Here is a 25,147-nt window from a genome sequence, read left to right on the forward strand (position 1 = left end):
GACACATAAACTACTATTCTATTCATCTCGCTCATACTAAGTATTATCTTTAAACCGAGTTTAAAACTTATTACTAATACGTTTTACCGTCCCTCCCATACAACCAATTATTTATTAAACAAGAAAACTGATGTATGGAGTGAGCACTCTATAACATTAACCTAGTTAAGAAGATCAGACCGCGTAATATAACTGTCAACAGAAATGACAAATTAGACCAGCTGTTAATATACTGCCGTAAATATTTTGCCATTGATGAACGAAACATATGGACTGTTGTTAATATTCTCTATGGTTGCTGCTGAATGTGTCTACTTGTCGCGACTAGTGGGCGAATCATTTTAAATACCCACCAAACAATACGTTGGTTGGGGCTAATATTTTTTCATCACACTTGCTCGAAAAAAATGTTATTTCATGCAGCTACACTGAAGGACAAAGGCATGTATAGTTCCCGCGGGAGTTATGGATTATAAAACCTATAATTTCCGCGTTTTTTTTTAAATTGTGTCACTAATTCATACGAACCAAGTAGGTATAAATGATTTTTACTTTTAAATTTCTGACGTTTATAATTTATTTTTATTGTTTATGTAAAAAAAATATCTAATTTGATTAATTTCTTAGATATTTAAAATATTTTTACACAATTTTCAATCGTAGCTGAATACCGGATAGGTCTGTGCCTTCGATGCCTAACCTGTTAAAGAATGACAATATGGCGGAGGAATGTTTGAAATGTCACCGTATTTAAGAATTATTTCGCTTAAAATGTAGTTTTTCTTTGTAATTGTGATGAAAAACATTGTGTGTAATTCCGGGGGTAAGAATTTTGCAAGCTCGAATCTTTAATCGTACTCCAGCCTGCGACTGTCGTGCATCTATAGAACTCGCGATGTTTTACTTACCCCCCTCGTTGCACAATATAATATAGTACATTACGATACAAGTGCGAAAAATAGGAAATTCGAAACGAGTGGCGATAAATTAAAACACGACCGAAGGGAGTGTTTTAAATCGACACGAAATGCGAATTACCTATTCGCACATGTATCGTACAACGTTTTACAGTACATATGGCCCTTTAAATGTTCGACACAGTAACGTAGGGTGTGTAATGTTTTTAATAATAACAATTTGCGAAATTTCATTTTGCATAATTTGAATTGCATAATTTTGAAATGCAGAAATTATGATTTGGTATAAAAACAAATACAATAAAAACGAATTGCATAATTTCGAAAGTAATTATAGTTTAGTAGCATAGTAATGTATTTGCATAACAGGCAACCAGTATAATGTTCACTTTGTATACTATTTTATACTCAGAACGTTTTTTATTCATGAAAACCAACAGCATAATATTGAAGGTGTGGTTTCACAATCAAACCACGGGAAATCGTTCATAAACTTTATTTGATTGAGTTTGCAGAAAGTTTAACAACACTGAATTACTAATTAATAAAAAAACATAAAACATTATATTTGCATGGAACATAATCGATTTTTCTAAGCGTCAAACTGACCTACATCCGTACTTTACATCTGTCGACATATATCATTTTACCGCAAAGCAGCGGCCAGTGTGAGTTGGAACCTTTGTGGTTCCTAAAGGATTCAGATAAACTTCATATAAACGCCTAGTGAAAATGAACAAGCAAAAATACAATTTCCAAGACATATGGTTCTCCCCATATGGTCGCAGTTCTACCTAACACTCCTCCTCGCTTCGCTCGTCGTCGTACCTAACGGCGACCAGCTTTAAAGTTGAATAGGTAGATTGTTGTATAATTTAATAGTTTGATTGACACCAAGTATATTTATCATAGAACACTATGTCACCATTCGTTAAAATTTAGTACTATATTTTAATTATTATACGAAATGTATGTTATAACAAGTAAAATTATTCCTAAGGATTGTTATGAAGAATGTTTTTATGATGATAGAGCATTCTGTCATTAAATTAGTATGACTAACAACTTTATATGTTTTGTTTTTATACATAATGTTTATTATGAGTTTCAATAGTACTTAAATGAAATTATGCTAAAAGTTTGTATTAAAATTGAACGGCACCCAGTAACGTAATATGCTACTTCTCGCACTAGTGCTATAAAGTAGCCCCATATGTACTGTGAATAATATTACTTATAACCTTTTGAACGCTACGCTTGTCGTGTGCAGCGCGTCATTGTCAAATGATATTGGCAGGATTAAATGTCAGGATATAAGACTTCAGAGCCTATTGCCAAAAATAGCGTAGAATTTAAAAAATACATTTAGCGAGATTCCATTATAACTTCAATGTGTATCAGTAGATATATGTCTAAACTAAGTGGCAGCATCATTGTCATTATCTCTAAGGACTCTAAAACATAACCGATTTCAGAAAAAAATAATACACCTTTAAGTTGGATTATTCGAGCCCACGGTGTAAACATTCATAGACATATATTATTCTGAGGACAGCCGTAGTCGTATGCCACACTCAGCGATTATAAGCTTCAAAGTAAACTTATTTTGCTTTGCCAAGGAAAACGGATATTTTAGTGAACATTGACGTTATAAACAGAAATTAATGTCACACTACAGAAAAAGTGACCAAGTACGACCGGTTTGGCCTAGTGGGTAGTGAACCTGCCTACGAAGCTGATGGTCCCGGGTTCAAATCCTGGTAAGGGCATTTATTCGTGGGATGAGCATGGATATTTGTTCCTGAGTCATGGGTGTTTTTTATGTATTTTAGTATTTATAAATATTTATATATTATATATATCGTAGTCTAAGTACCCTCAACACAAGCCTTATTGAGCTTACTGTGGGACTTGTCAATTTGTGTAATAATGTCCTATAATATTTAAAAAAAAAAAGTTCACGGGAGCCGCAACATTAAAGTTTTGGTGTCGCCATATTTAGTGACGCTTTCCTGAAGTGTTTAGTGCGTACCTAGTCCATACGTTTGATGTCGTTGACCCTCATAAAGCTCCAAGTCATAAAAAACTGCGGTTTTAAAACTATTAATAAGCATTCGCTGGCTTACACATTCCCAATTCAAAAAGGGCATAACTTCATATGGAGATAATTATATATATTTCCTTTGCGTATTAACACAATTGTGTAATGATAATAACTCATCGTTTTAATGAAGGGTAGAATTGATGACGTCATTTTTGCTTAGTATTACTCATTCCCTACTGAAGCGTTTAATTTTATTGTTTAGTATCTAATAAATTACGGTTTTAGGGTTTCATTTAAATATATATATATATAAAGTTTTTTCTGTATTCTTCCTTCCGTCTGTTCGTCCGTCAATAGCTTAATAGAAAAGGTAAAAATATATGAAAAAAAAATTCTTACCCCAACATGCATAAAAAGCATTGGAAACTTATTTAACAATTTACTCTTATTTTTTATTTGACGACCGGTCTGGCCTAGTGGGTAGTGACCCTGCCTACGAAGCCGATGGTCCCGGGTTCAAATCCTGGTAAGTGCATTTATTCGTGTGATGAGCATGGATATTTGTTCCTGAGTCATGGGTGTTTTCTATGTATTTAAGTATTTATAAATATTTATATATTATATATATCGTTGTCTAAGTACCCTCAACACAAGCCTTATTGAGCTTACTGTGGGACTTAGTCAGTTTGTGTAATAATGTCCTATAATATTTATTTATTTTTATTTACTGTATTCTCTCTCTATTGTACAATTACTAAATTAAGTGCGCTAAACACGAAGAATTTCGTATACTGACGCGCATGTCACGCGCGTGACATGCGCATGCATATATTGCTGTCCGCCCATGATGCTGGCGGTCAATGCCACCGCGTGAGCGGGACAGCAATATGCACGTGCGATAGAGATAGAAACAGGCGGGTCATAATACGAAATTCTTCGTGATTAGCGTCCTTATTTTACGGTCAAGGAATTTAATTTCAGTACCATTTCGGACCATGTCACGGTGACAATAGTATGAGGTTCGTAGCGCCTTCCATATTGATTGTAAAGGTACGAAAGTACCTCCACCTTACAGAAAATCGCAGCCACATAACACTAGACCCTACTCATAGTGTTGTGTTCCTGCCTGTGAGTAAGGTTGCCAGAGCTCAACGAGGGGTGGGCGGGGGTTAGGGTCGGCAAAGCGCATGTACCTCCTCTGGAGTTGCAGGCGTACATAGGCTACGGAGACTGCTTACCATCAGGCGGGCCGTATGCTTGTTTGCCACCGACGTAGTATTAAAAAAAAGGTTAACTTTACAGGCCTAGGTGTGTAAGACTGTATGAAATTCCTTTACATATCATGTTCACTCATCGCACCTGATACGTAGTATTTTCGGACCTAATTTGAAGTAAGTCATGTCAACATTTCATTGCAAGATTGAGAAAATATTAGCCGTTGTAAACCATTTCTAGATTCCAGGTTTAATTCGTAAATCGTAACTTATCAAGGATTTCCTGAGCTAGTACTTAAGTGCATCCTCGAAACATACGAAACATTCAGAATTTCCTCTGTCTATATACAAGTTTGAGGTAAACTTCGACACCTGCATAATTCTCGTATTATACATACGAGTATAAAGTTAGTTCCGATATCGTACCCTTACGAATGCAAACTTCGTCTGCATGCGAAGCGGATAAGAGGCACAGACATATATATGTAGACCAGTCAAATACTTAAATATGTCAAAACAATCTTATCGAGTAATAGTTCTATACGAGTCTTAGGTTATACGGAATATTACTGGATAAACCTGTTTGTATTTGTTAAAACATTTTTGTAGCATTTTTTTGCATAACGGAGTGAAATGTTTTGTTAACATATATGTTCGTGCATATAAAGTACCTACTTACCTATCTCTTTTGATAATAGATGAAATAGTGATGTTTAGAAATAGAAATTAACAGACCACAGGTGTGTCCAATAAATATGAGAATTATTTATTTTGTCCCTACCAGCAAGACTAGAGGTAGAGGCAAAAAAAAAATAACATAACTATTTTCAATAGGTCATGGACAAATCATGATTTTTTCACATAAGATGGAAAAAAATTAAAATACCCAAAAAATTTACCTGTTAAAATAGTCTAACGGTGACAAACATGTTGATTTAGGCTGCGTTTACAGAATAAATGAGTGAGGATACGTAGCGAGGTATGTGTTTGTTATGAAATAATATTATCACTACACGCTGAGCGAGGAAAACAAATAAATAATAATAAATAAATAAATAAAATATTATAGGGACATTCTTACACAAATTGACTAAGTCCCACGGTAAGCCTAGAAGGCTTGTGTTGTGGGTACTCAGACAACAATATATGTAATATACAAATACTTAAATACATAGGAAACATTCCTGACTCAGGTACAAATATCTGCGCTCATCGCACAAATATATGCAACCGGGATCCGAATCCAGAACCATTGGCTTCATAGGGCAGGCTCACTAGGCCAGATCGGTCGTCAAAAACAAAATGAAGTGATTTTTTGTTTTTAACACATCCCTCACTACGCACCCTCGCATATCTCTGCTGTAAACGCAGCCTAGGGCAACATGTTTGTCACTAGACGTGGAAACGTTATAGGTAGTTGGTATGCTTTCTTAGGCAGTGTCTTACCCGAGCGAATAACTTGCGAACGCGAAGCGGCGCGGCGCGGCGCGGGTGAATTAAATCATTTGATACCTATGGAAGTGTCCTACGTGGGCGATCTCCGAATGCCGTTGGGCCGCCGCGCCGCGTCGCATTCGCGAGTCATCGCCCACGTAAGCCGCGCTGTTATACATGAGATACATGCGAAGTCTATTTTCAAATATATCTGTAACTAGTCGGATCATAAGGGGCTACTTGCGATGCAATATCGCGCCAGATGTCATCAACGATTGCTTTATGAACTTGAGATTTTATTGAGAGCGTAAATGTGAACGTGATTCCAATATAATCTTATTTATATAGATCGTGTCATTCAGGAAGACGCGTGCCTGGACGCGTATTGCCATGTTATTAAAGGTTGAATTTGACAAATCTGCGCGTCATCGTGGCGTGGATGATATGAGAATTATCAGTGCTTCACCCAAAAGAGTGGAGCGTATTACTGAGCCAGAACCCTTTTGTTTTGCTGCAATGCACACAGAAAACATTACCTTTTATTTATACTTTTTGCCCTTTATTTAATTTGTATTTTGGTGTTGCTATTGTTTTTATTACTTTTTGTTTAGATGTGTGTATTGTGAACTATATGGATGAGGGTTGCAATAGTTTGCTGTTTTTCTCATTTGTATGAAGAACATTGTTATTGGGTTTTCTCCTGGGTGTACATTTAGTCACCTGCAATCATTTACAATGTAAATGTATAGGTTATACTTTGCAACTCTTACTAGGCCAACCCCGAAATCGAGAACAACAAATACACTCTCCCATAGAAAATGTCAACGTCAGACCATCCAAAATGTATGAAACAGCCCATTTTTTGCTATACTGTTTATTTGACGAGCACATTCTAGAGTTGTGCCCGCTTGGTCTTTAAAGAGCGCTCCGATCTCGGTCAATCGGACAAAGGAACTACTTCTCTCTTTTAGTTCCTTTAGTTCAGGAGCAAATCTCGAGATCTGAAGGAAAGGAAGGAGCTAGCTAAATCGATCCGGTCCGTGGCTGCCGTTATATAGTGTTTCTATAATTTTATATAATAATATTGTTATAGGTACCGACGTACCGACTACTGAACTAAAGGACCGAAGCCGATTAAGAGCGCTTAAGATGAACTAGTTCCTTTCGGTCCGTGGTGGGATTTCATTCCTTTTAGTTTTTCGGTCCTGACCGACTCCAGCCTAGCACATTCACATAAACTATAACCATATGCGCAGGAGTTCATGCGGGCACACATCACTTGCGTGCTAGCATACAAGACAAATTTCAAGAAAATTATTAAGTCGGTTCGATTCCCAGACGAAGCAAGTAATTCTTAGAAAGTCTTTCAATGCAGAATTACTGACTTTTAAAAATAACGTAAAGTCTTCTTTCAGCAAAATATCCCATCTACGATATTTAAGGTACTTTCCCTTGATGTCCCATAGTCTTGGGAAGACCTGTATATGTATGGTAAAATGGCTGCTACGAGTATGTAGCAGCTAAGAAAATACAATTACGAGCGTAATGCACGCGCGAATGATAAATAAATGACATCATTTAGATATCATTTTGATGTCTAAACTTACGTTCGAATTGACCTCATGTTAAAGTAAATAATAATGTAAATTTCTTTTATTAAAACCGTGATATTTCAACAACTCTTTGACGATGTAGAATAACGTAGATGTCCCTGTTACCTAGTTAGTAAAAATGGGTGCGCTAACATTGCTGGACGCAAATAGAATGCGAAACTTAGAGGCGTCCAACAATCGTATCGGAGTCGAGATACTTCTGTGTAGAGTTAGGAATGACGCGAAGTGCCAATGACTTTTATTTTTATTTCAGGACTGTTGATTTTTAAAGTAAGGTTTTGTTGTATATTTTACCGTTAAAACCCCTTTTTGTGAAACGCGTTGTGCCTAGTTAAAACTAGTTTCCCGTATCGCCTGAGTGAAAACTCGTTTTCACTACTTAATAGTACATTTTACAACTAGTGTGAAAAGACATTCTATTTCACACTAGTTGTAAACGACGTTTTTTAATATAGTTGCGAAAAAATAATAAATTAATATATTATTGCGATAAAATATGCTTGCTTCGAAGTTATTTTTGAACGAACCCATACTTTACAAATGACACTGACAGTGACAACATACTATTGGAATCAGCGCCATCGGCCTCGAGTTGAGAAACTAAATTGAATGCAGATAATTAATTATAATACTGAAACGACATTAATTAGAACCTTTAACATTATCAAAACAGAAGTACAAGACATTACAGTATCAACAAACAGAAACAGATCATGCAACAAGAGTTTTAGTGCCAAATTTGTGATCTGCGACATGTGACCAAGGACACGTTTACAACTAAAATATCATGAATTGTTTGAATATTTGAAGACTTTCAAGGATAATTAGAGGTAAAAGAAACATTAAATCACATTATTAGTTATGTTTAAGGTTATTTTTTGAACAAGAAGCTGGTGAAATCTATAAATGTTACTAAATTATTAACTTTTTGCAGGTCCCTAACAAATTGGCGGAAGGATAATATTCACTCAAAGCGGCTCCTAGGAAGTCAACCAGTCAATTACTATGTACATACAACTGCTGCTCAAGTGCCACGTTGATGACCATGTTTAGAAGAAATGATGATTATGTTTAACATTATGAAAAGAGAACTATATCAAATGAGGTCTAAGAAGAATTACTTGCTTTTGTGATTAAATGAGAATTAAAAAAATATATATTTGTATTAAAACAAGGTTGATATCAGAAATATTTTATTTTCAGTAATAATTATAGTTAATGGTACAATTAGTGCAGTTCATAGTTATGTTGTGAGTTCTTCCATGTAAATTAAGTGTCTGACTAGTCAGGCATGGTGTATTTTCAGGTTCCTGCTGTTGTGATAATTCCTGTGGGTCAAAGTTAGAGGGGCTATGTGTAATCCAAGTGTTGTTGGCACGTGACGGTCCTGGTTGGTTAACAGGGCTGGGTGTAACCAAAGTGTTGTTAGCATGTGACGGTCCTGGTTGAGGTTCAGTATTAACAGGTACATTAAGACCAGATTGGAATGTGGATGAAGAAAATTCTGTGGGCTCTTGCGGTTTGCAATTTGTTTTCCAATCTTTAATTTGTTATCAACGGAGTTTTCTATGTATCCTTCTGCTACATTACTTGACCGCCAACCTCCATGCCTCTTCAAAGTTGTTATGTCAGCTCCTGAGTCGGCAAGTAATGTAGCAGAGGTTCTCCTAAATGCATGTCCAGTGTAAAGATTTGCATCAGGCAAATTTAAGTACTGAGCGATATCTCTCGGCATATTCCCAAACTTGTTTAAGCCTATTACCTGGGCAGTGCACCTTCCTCTTTGAAAATTCTGAAAGAAACGGTCACTTTTGCCCTTAGAAGACCGCAGACTCTGATATTTCTTGACTATTTCTGCAAATGGGCCGTCAATAGTGAAGGACCTGGGAATTTTATTTTTTGTATTTGGTATTTTGACAAGAAGTATGTCCCCATGTGTTTCTATATCTTTTACTGATACATTTGTGAGCTCTTCGCGTCTGCATGCGCCACAGACTCCAAATATAAGAGCAACCTATGAACAAAGTTACATATTTATTATATATTGTAAGACAATTGTTTATTTCATTCTATTTTTTTTAACTTCCTACTTTATTTTTAGAGTTAATTTACTTAAATTGTGTACATATTTTATTAGATTTATATTTAAGTTTATACCTTTGTAGCTAGATGTTGCTGACCTGGAGCTTCATTAATAAACGTCTCAATTTGTTCAGCTGTTAGTACCTTCGATTTTTTACTCTGAAATCCTGCACTTTGCCTTTTTAAGAAAGCAGTCAATCTGGTGTAAGTTTTTATATCTATGTCATGTTTTAACTTTATAACAGCTTTCAACATAGAATATTTTGACCATAATGTTGATGGCCGATAGGTTTCAGACAGCTCTTGAAAATAGGCCATCAAAACAGTCTCTGAAAAAGACTTTGCGTTATGTAAGGTTTTCCACTCGATAAATTTTACATAGACGGCATTATATTGGTTTTTAGATTTTTCTGGAATAACACAGTCATTGGCAATTGCTGCTCTAGCACGAATGTTTGGTGGTGTCATATCAATGTCTGAATCACTCATTTTCAATATTTTTTTATAACTTCTCGTACCAAATTATATATTTATATGCGTTAATGTGTTTAAATAATGTTAGAAGTTATTTCAAAAGGGCGGGCTGATTTGCTTTTAAACTTTTTTTTCTAGGCATACCTATGCTTGTATCATTCAGCCAAATCAAAGAACGATTTTTAGGAAAGTAAATATTTCATACATAGATACCTAAGACAGAGTAGGCTATAAAATGCAAATTCTTAATATTTTTTCGTCATTTATATATTAATGAATACTTTAAATAAATACTCCTAGTATTCGTAAGCCTTTTTAATTTCATAATTTCCAAGTAAAAAATCTAATATAAAATTACTGCGTTTCGAAAGTATAGTTTGGAACTAAAAAGTAGAAAGCACTAGTTCGAGAAATTGAGCTTCTCGCACGCTACGCAGCCACAAAAAGTACCACTTTTTGAGCAACTGTATTAAAAACTAGTTTTTCGTAAGACCTTGGTGAAAACTAAGGACTTTGCTAAGGCTAGTTTTGATCAAAAATCCTCTTTTAAACTAGTGTTCATCTAGGCATGATAAAAATCTAGTTATAATTGGTGAACGCATTGTCAAATCTATTTTGATTAGGGAAGACCGAAGCGAATCGGATATTTTTTTCTTTTACGGTAAACAAATGCAATTTTTAAGCATGTAAACAGAATGATATATTTAAATCTCCGTAATTCTAGTAGCTTCCAAGCTCCAACACTGACAAAGGCTGAATGCTATCAGTAAATGAACGTTCTCGTTCACAAACGTCCGTCCACTACACGCTGCTTTTGTTGTTTCATGGACTTTCTTTGACTGCCACTGTATTTTGTATGAATGCTTTATTTTCTTTTCAAGTAAAGTTCCTGCCGGAGAGTAAAGTTGCCAGACCTCAACGAGGGCGAGGGTGCGGAGTGTCAGGGTCGGCAACGTGCATGGCTTCTGGAGTTGCAGGCGTACACAGGCTACGGACCGCTTATAATCAGGCGGGCCGTATGCATGTTTGCCACCTCTTCTTCCTCGCGTTGTCAAGGCATTTGGCCACGGCTCGTGGAAGCCTGGGGTCTGCTTGACAACTAATCCCAAGATTTGGCGTAGACACTAGTTTTTACGAAAGCGACTGCCATCCGATCTTCCAACCCAGAGGGTAAACTAGGCCTTGTTGGGATTAGTCCGGTTTCCTCACGATGTTTTCCTTCACCGAAAAGCGACTGATAAATATCAAATGATATTTCGTACATAAGTTCCGAAAACTCATTGGTACGAGCGGGGGTTGCAAGTCGATACCTCCGGATTGCAAGTCGCACGCTCTTACCGCTAGGCCACCAGCGCTTCTTCTTCTTCTTCAAAAACTTACAGAACTAAAAATTCAAAAACATTATATCCGTGATCCCGGGCATACAACCGTCTCTTGTATTATATATAAGTAATGTATGTTTCTCTCGCAACTCTTATCGTAATCATAAAAATCGGAAAGAGTCAAACGAAGGGGCATAGCTATATGGTTAATAAACTGTGTACTAATATTTTTCGTAATGTCAATATCCAGGGAGGAAAATGGAGACTACGTTTTGAGCAGCGGTCGTCCATTATCCTCTTAATGCATTCTCAATAGCAATTTTCATTAAAACGGTTCCCGTTGCAGTTGTCTATTGCGATTTAGCAATTAAGCTGTCAAGTGAATATCGGTTCAAGGAAAATCCAAAAGTGCATTTAGGGGAGACAGAGGCAATTCCGGTCATATTATTATATTACGAGGAACCCGAAGAATTTTAACCACGCATATCTGACGCCGAAAGACGAAAAAAAATACGATCTTGGGTAAATTTGGCAAAAAAAAAATTATGTTGTTAGCTTTTTTTATGTATTTGTTTATACAATATACACAATTTACGTTATTGGCAGAACTGGCACTTGAATGGTTTTTTTTTTCGTAAAACCTTTGGGGTCATCCATTGATTACGTCACACCAAATTTCGAGTTTTTGGACAGGTAATTGAATAAGTTTAAGTAATGTTATGTATGTAATGTATGTAAACACTTTATTGTACATAAGGGACAGGTAAAGATACAATAAAAGGAAAAAATAATAATGTTGGCAATGGACAAAGGCGAACTTATCCCTATAAAGGATCTCTTCCAGTCAACCTTTGAGCAATTGAGAGTCAAAAGTAAAACATAAAGACGATGTTATTTATTTTTTACTTACTTTCTCCAGTTTTTATAAGTTTTAAGTACTAAAAGTTAAATTTAGTATTCCATTGAGTTCTTAAGACTAGAATTCTGAAAAATGAGCGTCTATTTAAAATATGCAGTGATTGGAACTATGGGAGTAAAACTTTAACAAAACTTGTCAAGCGGACGTAAAAAGAGTGCTTATAGCCTTAAAAATATTCGAATATCTATGAATGTAAATATTTTTATGGCTGTAAGTACTATACTATTCCTATCCCTATGGACATGAATATTTTTAGGGCTGTATGCACTATTTTATGTCCGCTTATCAAGTTTTGTTAAAATTTTACTCCCATAGTTCCGATCACTGAAAATATGTTATATATATATGATATTGGATTAAAAAATACATGCCTAACATTCCTGACATTCCTAATGCGATCATTGTCGTTTATTGTAATATAATTTTCTCTCCGTCTAGCCACATTTTTAATACCTACACGTATTATTTTAATACGAATATTATGTGAAATTAAATAATATAATCATTCTGTTTACATGCTTGAAAAGTTGCATTTATATACTATATTGATCCTGGCTCGTACCAATGAGTTTTTCGGAACTTATGTACGAAATATCATTTGATATTTACCACTAGCTTTTCGGTGAAGGAAAACATCGTGAGGAAACCTGCATACATTTGCGAAGAAATTCAAAGGTGTATGTGAAATCCCCAATCCGCATTGGGCTAGCGTGGGGACTATAGCCCGAGCCCTCTTGCGCATGAGAGGAGGCCTGTGCCCAGCAGTGGGACGTATCATAGGCTGAATTATTATTATATTATATACTGTATAAGAAAAAAATATCCGATTCGCCTCGGTCGACCCTAATCAAAATAGGTTTCTAGTAATTTTGACTGTCAAAGTTTGAATACTGGTTTTAATTAAGCACAGTTCTAGTCACTTTAGGCCTACACTTACTGTAGATTGATGATTATTAAGTTAATAAGTAAACACTTTATTGTACAGTCAGCTGCAAAAATATGTATTGAGAGAATTGTCTCATAAATATGGTACTACGCTCTTATTACACTGGAATAAGATGCTATGGGACATATTTTTGAGTAAGATGTGTACACACATAATTATTTTTACACTTGACTGTACAAGAAAAAAAAATTGATTGCATCAGATAAAACATAAATGTGTAGTATAAAGGCGAACCTCCAGTTAACTTTACCTAAAATGGTAATTAAAAACTATACCTAAAGTATTATTTTAATAATTACAGGTGATTCCTGGAGACGTAAGCAGGATCAATCCTACGCATTTAGTAAATCATAAATAGATCCAAAACTTTTTCTAGCAGTAACGTCAGATTGACAAAATGAAATAAAGACAATAAAATTGTATTTAGGTGTAATGAAACCAAAGCCTTTTCTCAACACATGCAGACACACAATGAAATTTAATGGCAATAGCGAATAGAAAGATTCCTTAAACCGCGAATCAGTTTAAGAAAGATTATTTAAACTGGTTCGCTGATAATAAGCTCCGAATCAGACTCGGACATAATTAATCCACCGGAAAAGTACCGGAACAGAATTCCGGATTGATTAAAAGCGCCAATTATTTTAGATTAATCACCGTCCGGACCGGAACTTCCGTTCCCTTTGTCCGGGATATCGGTTTTTGCTGCTCAAATTCGAATCAATTTTAAGTGTGATTTCGGTGAACTAAAATGACATTTAGAATGTGTATAAAATTGTCATTTATACATCTCGCGTCGAATGAAGCTCCCTATGAGAGTTACGTTTTAGGGTTCCGTAGTCAAAATGAAACCCTTAAAGTTTCGTCATGCCAGTTTGTCTGACTGTATGTCACAGCCATTTTACTTGAAGCTACAGTTTGGCAAGAGATTTTCTTATTTCAAACATAGACAAAGAAAATCATACTATCTTTGGGAAGCAAACCGGGAGGTAACGGCAAACTTGAAGCGAACGGATTCATTTTTAAAATTTACACTAGTACCTGCGGTAGCTGCATGGTTGCTTTTTTATCACTTGTCACTATGTCTGTCACTTTCGCACTTACATACTTGTTAGAACGTGACAAGCGATAAAAATGCGACTGTTAGCCCGCTAGTCGAAATTGTGTTCAACTACTGAAATACCTAAGCGGTCGCGCTCCCATACTACTAATAAACTTGTACGAGAGCGCTTATGGCTCCTCTACACGATGGGCCATCTTACTGGCCATCTAAGATGGGCCAGCGTGTGGAGACGCCGTGGTGTCGGGTGGCTTATGGCGTGGCGAAATGGCGATGGGACGCCACGGTGTCGGTTTAACGTCCGAACATGAAAGGTAGTGGTTTAGCGACACCAGTACGCATCTACACGGCCCATTCCAGAACTATATCGTGTAGTTGCATTTCAACCAACGCATGGCCATCTCGCTGGTCTAGCGCTGGGCCATCGTGTATAGGAGCCATCATCGTCGCATGGCCATCTTTTTATAATTATTTATATCACAAGACGTAATACAAATAACTTAAAACTAAGATACGCGACAGAAACTTATAAAAGTTTATAGTAGTAGTGCAAATGCATCACTTCGCTCTAACTGCATGCTTAATGTTTATTTACCTATTATTTACACGGTATACTAGACACAATAAATAAATAGAAGGTAAGTAAATAGTTATCAGGTAACACCTGCCATCACACATTCCACCCGTTATGTAATAACTAATCTCGCTGGTCCACCGCTGGGCCATCGTGTAGAGGAGCCATTATGTGAAGTGACCCCGATTGTCTTATGTGCTCCGTCTAGTAGTTGCGATCTGATGATCTGGGCCCTTATTCGACATGCTAAAAGTGACGTTTCGTGTTGATTTCCATTTGATGTGAGAAATATTGTGACTTGTCGAATTGCTATTATCACCACCTGTCAGTGAACAATATCCACACTAGAGGCGGGGCGTTGTACCGGAATAGTTTTTGGAACAGGTTATTTGTAATAGACTACTTTTAGCTTGTCGAGTATTTAAAAGTACGGACTTTGATTTCTGAAATAAAACAAATATGAAACTTTTATCACCTCGTACCTCCATTCTTACCGTTACTTTAGGTAAAATAAAATTTTGTTAACAGATGGTCGTCTGGGTGTCTGTTGTATCTAAAAATAATGTAATAATATATAACAAAAATATGACAATAGATTCATAGCCTTCACTCAAAACGTCACCATATTTCCGACCCTTACCGAAATAATAAGTCGATATTTGTATAAATAATCCTTATTTGTAAGACGCCTAAGCACGGCAAATACGTAAACTGCCTATTGGGGGTCATACTCGTAAAACTGGTATTTTAGACGTACTTTTGGTACGAGTAACAGAGACGTACTTTTGGTACGCAGTCCCAGCTCTAGTCAGGATTCTAGTTGTCAAATATAAGCGTGTCGAATACGTATTAGTTAACTGTCAAATGAAATTAGATCAACGGTAGACTTTTTTGTCGATGGGTATGGCTGCCATGTTTGGATTTATGACATTTAAAAGGGGATCCTAAGGCAGAGAGTAGTTTTACCTGTACGATTTTGATTCTTCTACTGGACGCAAGATGGAGTTAGCTGCCAAATTCCGATCAGGCTGACGCAACTAGGAAGAAAAAAGTTTTGTATGGAATTTGTTTCGCAAATCATTGCCAACGAAGAAAAAGAAAACGTCAGTGCTATTTATTCTGTCAAGTTTACATCAAGTCTACTGTCAGCCTAATTGCTTTGTTTGTTTTGAAGGCTTCAATGTTTTGTTCGGGTATTTCGTGTAATTTCTTTATTATTTAGTGCAAAAATCGAAAATAGTCAACCGTGATCAGAGCAAAGAGCGAGTTTGTTACAATGCCAGCGAGAAAACGGTTTACTAAGTGTGAAATATGTGGCAAGCGAGCCACTCGAGAAAATCACGAAAAAAGGGATTTTATGGCGAAATTTCCCTTGGATGAAGACTGGTAAGTATTGCTTTAGATACTTTTGACCTTATTTTGGGTCAGCAGGCTATAAACACATCGAAAATTAGATATTTTACATTATTTTTCGTTGTGAACTAGGGATGTACTATAACTATCGATAACTAGTTTTATTTGTATATCAGTGTAAATAATTAAATTAAATATGTGAAATTTCCTTAGAACTAGCATGCAATATGACCATAATTAATTCGTCGAAGATTAATAATGCATAAATTATCTATTACTTATGCATTAATGGTCATTAGTTAACATATTTTTTTTATCTAGTGATTATTTAATATATTAACCTAAAATGTAAGAAAATTAATCTCTGTTTTTATGATAAATAAAAAAATATTATAGGACATTATTACACAAACTGACTTAGTACTAAAGTATGAATGGCATGTGTTGTGGGTACTTAGACAACGATATATATATATATATATACCCACAACACATGCCATTCATACTTTAGTACTAAGTCAGTTTGTGCAATAATGTATATATATATGTACATAGACCTAATTTATAAGTATTTATAAATACATAGAAAATACCCATGTCTCAGGAACAAATATTCATGCTCATCACACTAATATATGCCCGTTCCAGGATTTGAACCTGGGACCATCGGCTTCATAGGCAGGGTCGCTGCCAACAAGGCCAGACCCGTTCTCATGATTAACAGACATATAAATACATAAAAAGTTAAAGCATTGATATAGGGTTGTTGATAACTGGATGCCGAAAAAACATGATTTATAGATGCATATTAGCGCGAAATAATCAGTTGATCATCTCATTAGCAAACACATGGAATATAAACTGTAGATAAAGTCATGCTTTTCCAAGGCTGTATGTTTTCTGATGCATGCAGTGGGCCAAATTTGTTGGGAACGAAGACCTGATACATTTTCCCATAGAAAAGTTACATTTATTCAAACATGTATGTGCACATAATTATGAAAATCAAGCATTTAATAAAATAAAAAAACACGGCTTAAAAACTGTATTAAAATAATTCGGGTCCACATTAAGCCCGACCAGATAGTAGTCCAATTAAGAACTATCCACTATATAACATACAACTTAAATGTGGACTCGATGCTAACCTGATTTCGAGTACAAAATTTGTAGACAGGAGCCTATGTTTCAACCCTCCCCATTTTATCGATATCGATAAGAATCGTAAGCGTGTAGCGTACTACACTATTTAAATCGCTTATGTTGGTACTATGGTTCTTTGACGGTTCTTTGTCGTACATTTTGGTAATGATTTGCGAAACAAACTGATTCCACTCGCTAGTATGGAAGTCCCGTCTCTTAAAACGTAGTGATTATATGCTCTTTGACAATGACATGCAGTTGCGTCGATGTAGATCTATCATAAAACGTACATGTGACGCATGTGACAATTGTCCAGGATGAAAGAACTATCTTGACAATTAACATAAAGCAATACAATACCACAAAATGTCAACAAGAAAACAGATTTATTATAAAAATACAAATTATATACAAAGCTTCATTTTAAAACCAATGGTCGTGGGTTCTAACCCCGGCTCTTAACAATGTGCATCTTGTAACATGTACCGATTGCTTTACAGTAAAGTAAAATATATAATTATCATGAGGAAGATGGAGTAGCCCCAATAAGGTATATTTTCCCCTCTGGGTTAGAAGGTCAGATAGTAGTGAGACAGGGAGATATAGTGAAGAATGCGGAAAAACAAGCATTTATTGTGTTGTTAGGCTAGTTCTTTTTTTCAAAATTTGAAAACGAACGCAACAGCATGCTCAAAGCCGCCTGTGAGTCAGAATCTGTTAAATTCAGGCTTAAGACGAAACAGGAGCTGAGCCCGTACACAAATTTGAGATTTTTAGGTAAAAGGTAAAAAATATCGCCGTCGCGGTGACGAGTGTGGCACCCCGTACCTAGCTAGAGACTATCCCTTGTGTGTGTACCAACAAACCAAATTTTAGACAAATATGATACGTCTTCTTCTTCTTTGTCGTTGTACTCTTTGCAGAGCGTCGTGGTCAACTGCTGATATCAGGCGCAGATGTTGCTTGCCGTACGATTTCTCGCCATTTTTCGCGGTTGGGGGCCATTCTGGCAAATGCGTTCAGGGGACCCTTCATGGCAGATTTGATTTGGTCAGTCCATCGCATAGGTGGCCTTTTGCGCGGTCTTTTTCCGTTTGCTCTACCCTGCACCACTAGACGCTCTATGGAGTCGTTGTTCCTCCTCGAGACGTGACCGAAAAAACTGAGTATGCGGGTCTTTACGAGAGTCGAAAGGCGCTGCTTGATACGGAGTTCTTTAAGGATGGAGACATTAGTCCGAAACTCGGTCCAGGATATCCCCAGCATTTTCCTCCAGCACCATATTTCTAGGGCGTCTATCGTCTTTTCCTCTGTCTTTCGGATAGTCCAGGTCTCCGCAGCGTGTAAGAATATAGGAAAAACGACGGCCCGTACAAGCCGAACCTTCGTGGTGTTTGTGACGTTTCGGTGATACGTAGCCTATACGTAAAAACTAGCCAAGACAAATCTTTTATAATTTCAGGATTTTCTACACAGCACAGAACATGGGACCCATATAGATCTCAATTCCGTTGTCGGCGAATCAACAACGACTCATATTCTTAATATTGAACTTAACTGGCTCTCATTTCACATTTATGTTTTAAATTAATTATAGGCATAGACATACCATATCATATTATAAGTACAAAGTTTCAGAGCAATCTAGCAAGTCATTTTAAAATGAGAGCGTAACTACATTTGTATGGAGAACCGAATTTGCTGCGGACGCACTATGTAGCATAATCGGATTAGGACCAACCTCGAAATCTCTGTAACAGTCATGAAATTTATTATGTATATAAATTAAAGGCCCCTTTTTCATGCCCAAACCATTTAACATTTGGAGATCTCGAGGAATCCGAGCCATCTTGGAAAATGTGTACCATCAACACAACAGTCAACATTAAAACTTATTAAATTCTACACAAAAAAGTCCTCGATATCTTTGCAGAACAATACATCTTGTTATAGAGAATACTTGCTGAATCTAAGTTTAACGCTTATACACTTCCAGGGGACATTCTTTTAAAAGGAAACTCGGAGGAATATGAATTCTATTTTTAACTATACATTTGTACGTGGTCTACCCCAATATTAACATTTTACTCTACTGTGACTATACCAGAAAGAAGGGTTATGGGTGTACGTACTGATGATTCAGTACACCCAGTAGCTAGGTATTAGGATACTGGACGGATTTTTTTAAATGACGTATCGTTAGATTTCTCTTGCCATTCACAACCTACTTTTACTTGTTCTATTAAAGAAAAATCAATACAGCCGCCTTGAGAGGACTCCGAATATTAAATCATATTTTTTCTTCTAGCGCCTAAACTATTGAGCGGAGTACAGTAAAACAGACATCAGTAGATCCACAGTTAGTATACAAGTGCTATGCAATACAAAGTTACTAAAATTAACGGAAGAAAAAAGTTTAGGGCTAAATAATACGTCATTTAAAAAATCCGTCCAGTATCCTAAGGTACAGGGTGTCCTGAATCCTCAGTACTTATACCCATAACCCTACTTTCTGGTTAAGTTGCAGTCAAGTAAAATATTGATATTGGGGTAGATTATGTACAAATGTATAGTTAAAAGTGGAATTTTTATTGTTCCAAGTTTCCTATTAAGAGAATATCCCATGAAAGGGTATAAGGGCTAAATCTGGGTTTAGCAAGTATTTTTTACAGCAAGATCATTTTTTTTCGCAAAGATGTCTAAAACTATTTTATGTAGAATTTTATAAGCTTGAATGTTGCCTTACACGATTATTGAATAAAGAACGTAGATTTAGAGTAAAACGCGAATTTCTCCTGGATGGTCCACATTTTCCAAGATGGCTGCGGTTCCTCGAGGTCCCCAAATGTCAAATGGTGTGGGCATGAAAAAGGGGTCTTTAAGGGGCGTATATACATACCAAATTTCATGACTGTTCAGACATTTCGAGTTTGGTCCTAATCCGACTGTGCTAATGCCACTATGTACGTAAACTGTAACTGTACTGCGGACTCAACCTTCACGTTATAATTTTTTAAGTATTAACGTTGACATAGTAACGAAAATAATAAACACGTCAATTGAAGTAAACAATATTATTATATGCAAGAAAATTTTGCAAAATAGGTACATTAAACATTAATGATTAATATGTAAAACACCATTAATTATTGAATTAAAATTATGATTTTGTGTTAAAAAATATGAGACCAATTATACAGCCCGATTACACGGGCTACATATTAAAAATGATTATCATGGAAACAGTAAATATACACAGGTGAACAAAGTTATAGTAAAATAGGTGCATAATTTCAGAGCTTGCCTGGCCCACCTGTACCACCTACCATGACCACGGCCGTCTCCTACTATTATTTTTTTCTAATACCTATGGCCTTACTAGCGAATAGTATTCCATGTTCTTGATCCAGAATTTAAACCCTTAACTACATATTTGTGGCACTTGGGGTTGAATTTGAAACTGTAGGGCACTAGCGTGGCTCTATGAGAGCGCCTTATTTAGGCTTCTGGTGACCAGAGGATCAGCATTGTTAACCAGCGCGGAAATGCACCCAGCCTTCTGGGCACCCTACCGAGCGACCAGAATATAGGGCAAATATTTTATGTATACGTTTTTGACTTAAGTGTTTTTATCATGTTTTATATTTAAACTTACAGATGTCGAACTACCAGCAAAGTTTTTGAAGAGGTGTAGTTTTTATATTTCCTGGTACCAAACTGATACAGGAAATTGGAACATCAGTAAATAATCTACACCGAAGACAATGAAATATAGTCACATAATACTTTAATGTTTTATTTTATTAAAGAAATCGGTAAAAAAATGTGTTAACTGAAAAAGATAAATTATTTTATTTGTAGTTGAATAACAAAATATGTATTTAATCTCCTTTTAACATAGGAATTCTCTTTGTGTAGGTACATATAAATAATAGGTACTTAGGTCTTGGTAAGTAATATAGACAGGACAGTAGGTCTTATCTTAATAATTTGAGATCTCATACATGCGTTCCGATATATCTGATGGCGACTGTACATACAATGGGGTCGCGTATACGAGTACAAAGAGCATTAAAATAGTTGTTGATAGACCAAGTGAGCGAGCTACTATGGTACCTATCTTTATATCAATTTTATGCATTATGTAATAGCGCAATACAGAATTTTTTTTTGACAAATGTAGTATTATTTTTATAGTAATAAAGGTTATTCATGAACCATCTCGTAATTTAAAAAAAACGGACTTTATCTCTAAATCATATGCCTTATATTTACAGATGTGTTAGGTTACAACTTGGTTCGTGAACGTGGTTTAGAAGCAACTTGAGACTGGGTGCGGAGTAAATTGCATCAATTTTTTTTACAATTTTGAGCGTTTCTAGGAGAATATGTGGAGCGAGCATTATTCGACGTGTAGGTGTGGGTTCAACAAAAAGATCGCATGTCAATAGTGCTTTATTGTCGTTAAAATTCAATTAATAATCGCCTTTATCGACCATCAACTGTGTGGTCACTTTTTAATTGATTGACATTGTCAGGTATAGTTTCACTACTCGCCGCCGCATTATTCATAGCGCATTACTTATACTATCGGATACAAGATGTCGCTGATTCTTGTAAAGTTATGTTTTAAAAAAAAAAGACGCCTTACTCTATGCCATATATTGTATGAAAGGAAGGGTATTCCCTGTCGTACGTCAAAAAATCCAAGATGGTGCCCAAGCCCATAGACAATAAAGTCTAGCAATAAAATCAACACTTGTCAAAATTTGACATTAGCAATCCACAGTCAGGTGACAATCAAATCAAACCGATCCACTTCGAGTTCAGAGCCATTACAAACTGTATAGTAGTAATAAACAAAGTTGATTTTAGTTTGATTATTTTTTCTATGAATGAGTTTTGATTGTTCCAAATGATAATATCCACAGTTGATAGAATCAACACTTGATACAATCAACATGCGATAGAATCAAGTGTTGATTTGATGTGGACGCGAAATTTGACAGTTGTGCATGTCGAATAAGGCCCCTGTGCTGTCGCGTCTCAGTCGGTCAAAATTCCCAAAAACGAAGAAATATTTCTCCTTCCTCAAATCTTCATAAAGGAATAATTCCGAGTTAATAAGGCCCCGTGCTGCACAATTTCCGCCATGGCTGCTACGAATTTCGCGCTCTAAATGTATTTTAATAAGTGACAGAAATATAACTAGATCCCCCTAAATTTAATTAAGTTATCTCTTGCGAGTTTTGATATTTTTGCTGGTGACAGCCGTGTTTACAGTAAAACTAGCGTGTAGCTGCGATTTTATCTGTGGGGAATGATGATGATTGAAAATGACCGTTTAAAAACAACCAAAAATTCAATTTGTCGTTCATTTGGTCGAGAGTTCTTTTTAAGGCCAGGCCTGTCAAGTTCTGGGAGCTCGTGAAGCCACGTGTGAGTCGTGGTGGATCTGAAAGTGGAGGCAATTCAGTAATCCAAGTTTTCTTCTGAGTAAGTTAAAACAAAAATGAGTTTTGATATTTCCATGGCGCGAGACGTGGAAGTTGAAAGTGAAAGATGAACGTTGAAACCATACATTTGGTTTTTATTTCCAGTTGACTGAATAAGGCCAAAGGGCGAGTGTGCTCCGTTGAGACAAGGATAGAAGGTCCAGAGGTCTTCGGTGAGCACATTTTCCATCTTTTTATTTCACAGAAGTCGGGTATTGAGTAGCTTTTGAGAAGTTTAAGGACCGTTTTAAAGCTTTGAAGTCTGTCAAGTGTGGAAATTGAACAAGGGTTTTACTGTGGGTTTTTCCCCACACCCTGAAATGGTTGGTACCATCCCTTTCGTTGCGGTTAACACAATGGAAGCCATGTGGCGGAACAACGTGAGCGGCTCGCGTGCGGACAGCAACCAACTTTACTGGACATGGCGAGCCTCCGGCCCTGCAGCTCCAAGAGAAAAATAGATCTTCTGGTTGATTGGTCTGATCCGTCTTTAGTATTTAAAAGCCCAGCTGAAAATAATTTAAAAAAATATTGTTTGAGCAACCATTGATTTAAGTTAAAAGGTCTCTGACTTTGATTCTGGCGCATAAAATAAATACTGTAATATTTTTCGTTAAATTTGGAATCGTATACTTAAAAAAATGACACATAGACTTGTATAAGTTACATTAATAAATATTGCCTCGGAATTTTTTTAGTCACCAGGGGTACTTGAAAGTTTTATATTTACCTACTCTGTTACACATAAATAAATCTAAAATTAGAAACATCTTATAATTAAAAAAAAACGTAAACTTGCACCATTCCTCATTAAAATGCTTGTTACAGCATAAACCATCCAATTCGCCTCGCTCCCTTAGGGAGTATGTGCACCATGTATAAGATTGGAAGCACTGATGCAAGAATACACCAGCTGTGCCAGCTAGGGGCGGAAATTGCTAGACAACTGCATTCCCACCTAGAGCTCAGTGTGGATCTTGTAATTACTTCCAATAGGCCCTATCTACATCCGCTAATATTTTAAAACGAGCTTTATCTGAAACAGAATAAGGTTGATAAATTATTGAAGAGTTTATAAAATGCGAGATTTTGAAAGTAATCAGGGTAGATGTACAATTGAGTGGTTCGGAAATTGTTGTTGATGATGGAATAGGATGCGTTGAATGAGAATTTGGTACATATTTGGTGACACATGCAACATAATATAATTAATATTGTCTTCGGTTACCGCTATAGTTACTCATGAAATAAAACTATTTACCTACCTAACCGGATTGTATCGCGTATAGTAAATTTAAAATACATCCCGACGTTTCGCGTAAGAATAATAGATGTCGCCTATGGTGTGGCTACGTGAGGCACATAGACTCACCCAAGGGGCATGGCACACTGCATCCGTTTCGTACGTCGCTCCGACGTGCGTGCGAGATGTCGCTATAATACGCACATAGCGTTGTCTCGCTCAAACTTCGGAGTGTACCATGCGCCTACGGCGTGAAAACAAAAAGGAAGGAATAGAAAGATTCACTCCCTTATGGTAAGCTTCCTTGTGGAACGGTGTTCCAAAAGGTCGCAATTTCGCATCTTGCCGGGAGCTGTGAACTTTTTTATATTTGCTTTTTTTTTTAATTTCATAGTTGAATTAAAATTTAAAAAAAAAACAGTTTTCATTGCTCTTCAGTGTATTTTACTTATGCACAAATTCTGAAGAGCTTTAAAAATATCTCTTAGCTACTTCTTTGTTATTTATTTATTTAGTTTGATGAGTACCAACAGCTATAAACACATTATATAGACTTATGTAATAATACAAAGCTGTTAATAATTTGATATAAATCGTAGGAACTTACAGATAGAAATGGAAACAATTATGTGACAAAATTTGCGCGCATTATGCCGCACTATGCTATCGCGAATTATACGTGTACCTAAAAATACAATAATAATAAAATACAACTCAAAGCATGTGTACCTTCATTACATATTTAATATATAAGTAAATACATATAGAATAGATAAACCCTGGCGCTTAAATCGGAACACGTGGAAGTAATTTTTTACCAGAAAAAATATAAGAAAATATGTAGGTAACGATTAACATGAATATTTTCCGGATCACTACAGGAGGTACAAAAATGAAATTATTGATTTATTAAGTCGGAAAATTTGTAGTTGAACATCAAGGTACTGTTCGGATTTAGACCACACAGCCTTTCACTGCAGTAGTGCGACGCGACATTGCTGCCGACTCCATTGCTGCTGCAAATTTGAAAAATTCGTGCAGTAACAGTTTGTGACATTTGCGGCAAAAATGCAGTTAGAAGTTGTATTGAAATACCTAATACAGCAGAAACGCTTGTGCAGTATGAATCCAAACGCTACCTTAAATGGTGTTTTATAAAATAGAGAGCTTTTCAGTCGTGTACCGTATTTAGGTACCGAAGCTTGCTGTGTTGCCTAACTATGGTACGAGATTGAAAAGGTTGATTATATCACTATTGTTTACAATACTTTTTCGACGAGTCATCTAAAATGTTACTTTTTTTACTATAAAACC

At 36.1% G+C, this 25,147-nt stretch overlaps 1 protein-coding gene and 1 long non-coding RNA gene across 4 annotated transcripts in view; both read left to right on the forward strand.

Annotated features, from left to right (window-relative positions):
• Positions 1–25,147, forward strand: part of LOC133528127 (nephrin-like) — a 217,789-nt gene that overhangs the window by 74,052 nt on the left and 118,590 nt on the right. The gene's annotated exons all lie outside the window — the stretch shown is intronic.
• On the forward strand, positions 7,609–10,087 carry LOC133528356 (uncharacterized). Its single transcript, XR_009800986.1, has 2 exons — positions 7,609–8,052; positions 8,157–10,087. It is a non-coding gene; the product is annotated as an uncharacterized LOC133528356 (long non-coding RNA).

This window comes from Cydia pomonella, chromosome 19 (genome assembly GCF_033807575.1).
Source record: "Cydia pomonella isolate Wapato2018A chromosome 19, ilCydPomo1, whole genome shotgun sequence".
NCBI lineage: Eukaryota > Metazoa > Arthropoda > Insecta > Lepidoptera > Tortricidae > Cydia > Cydia pomonella.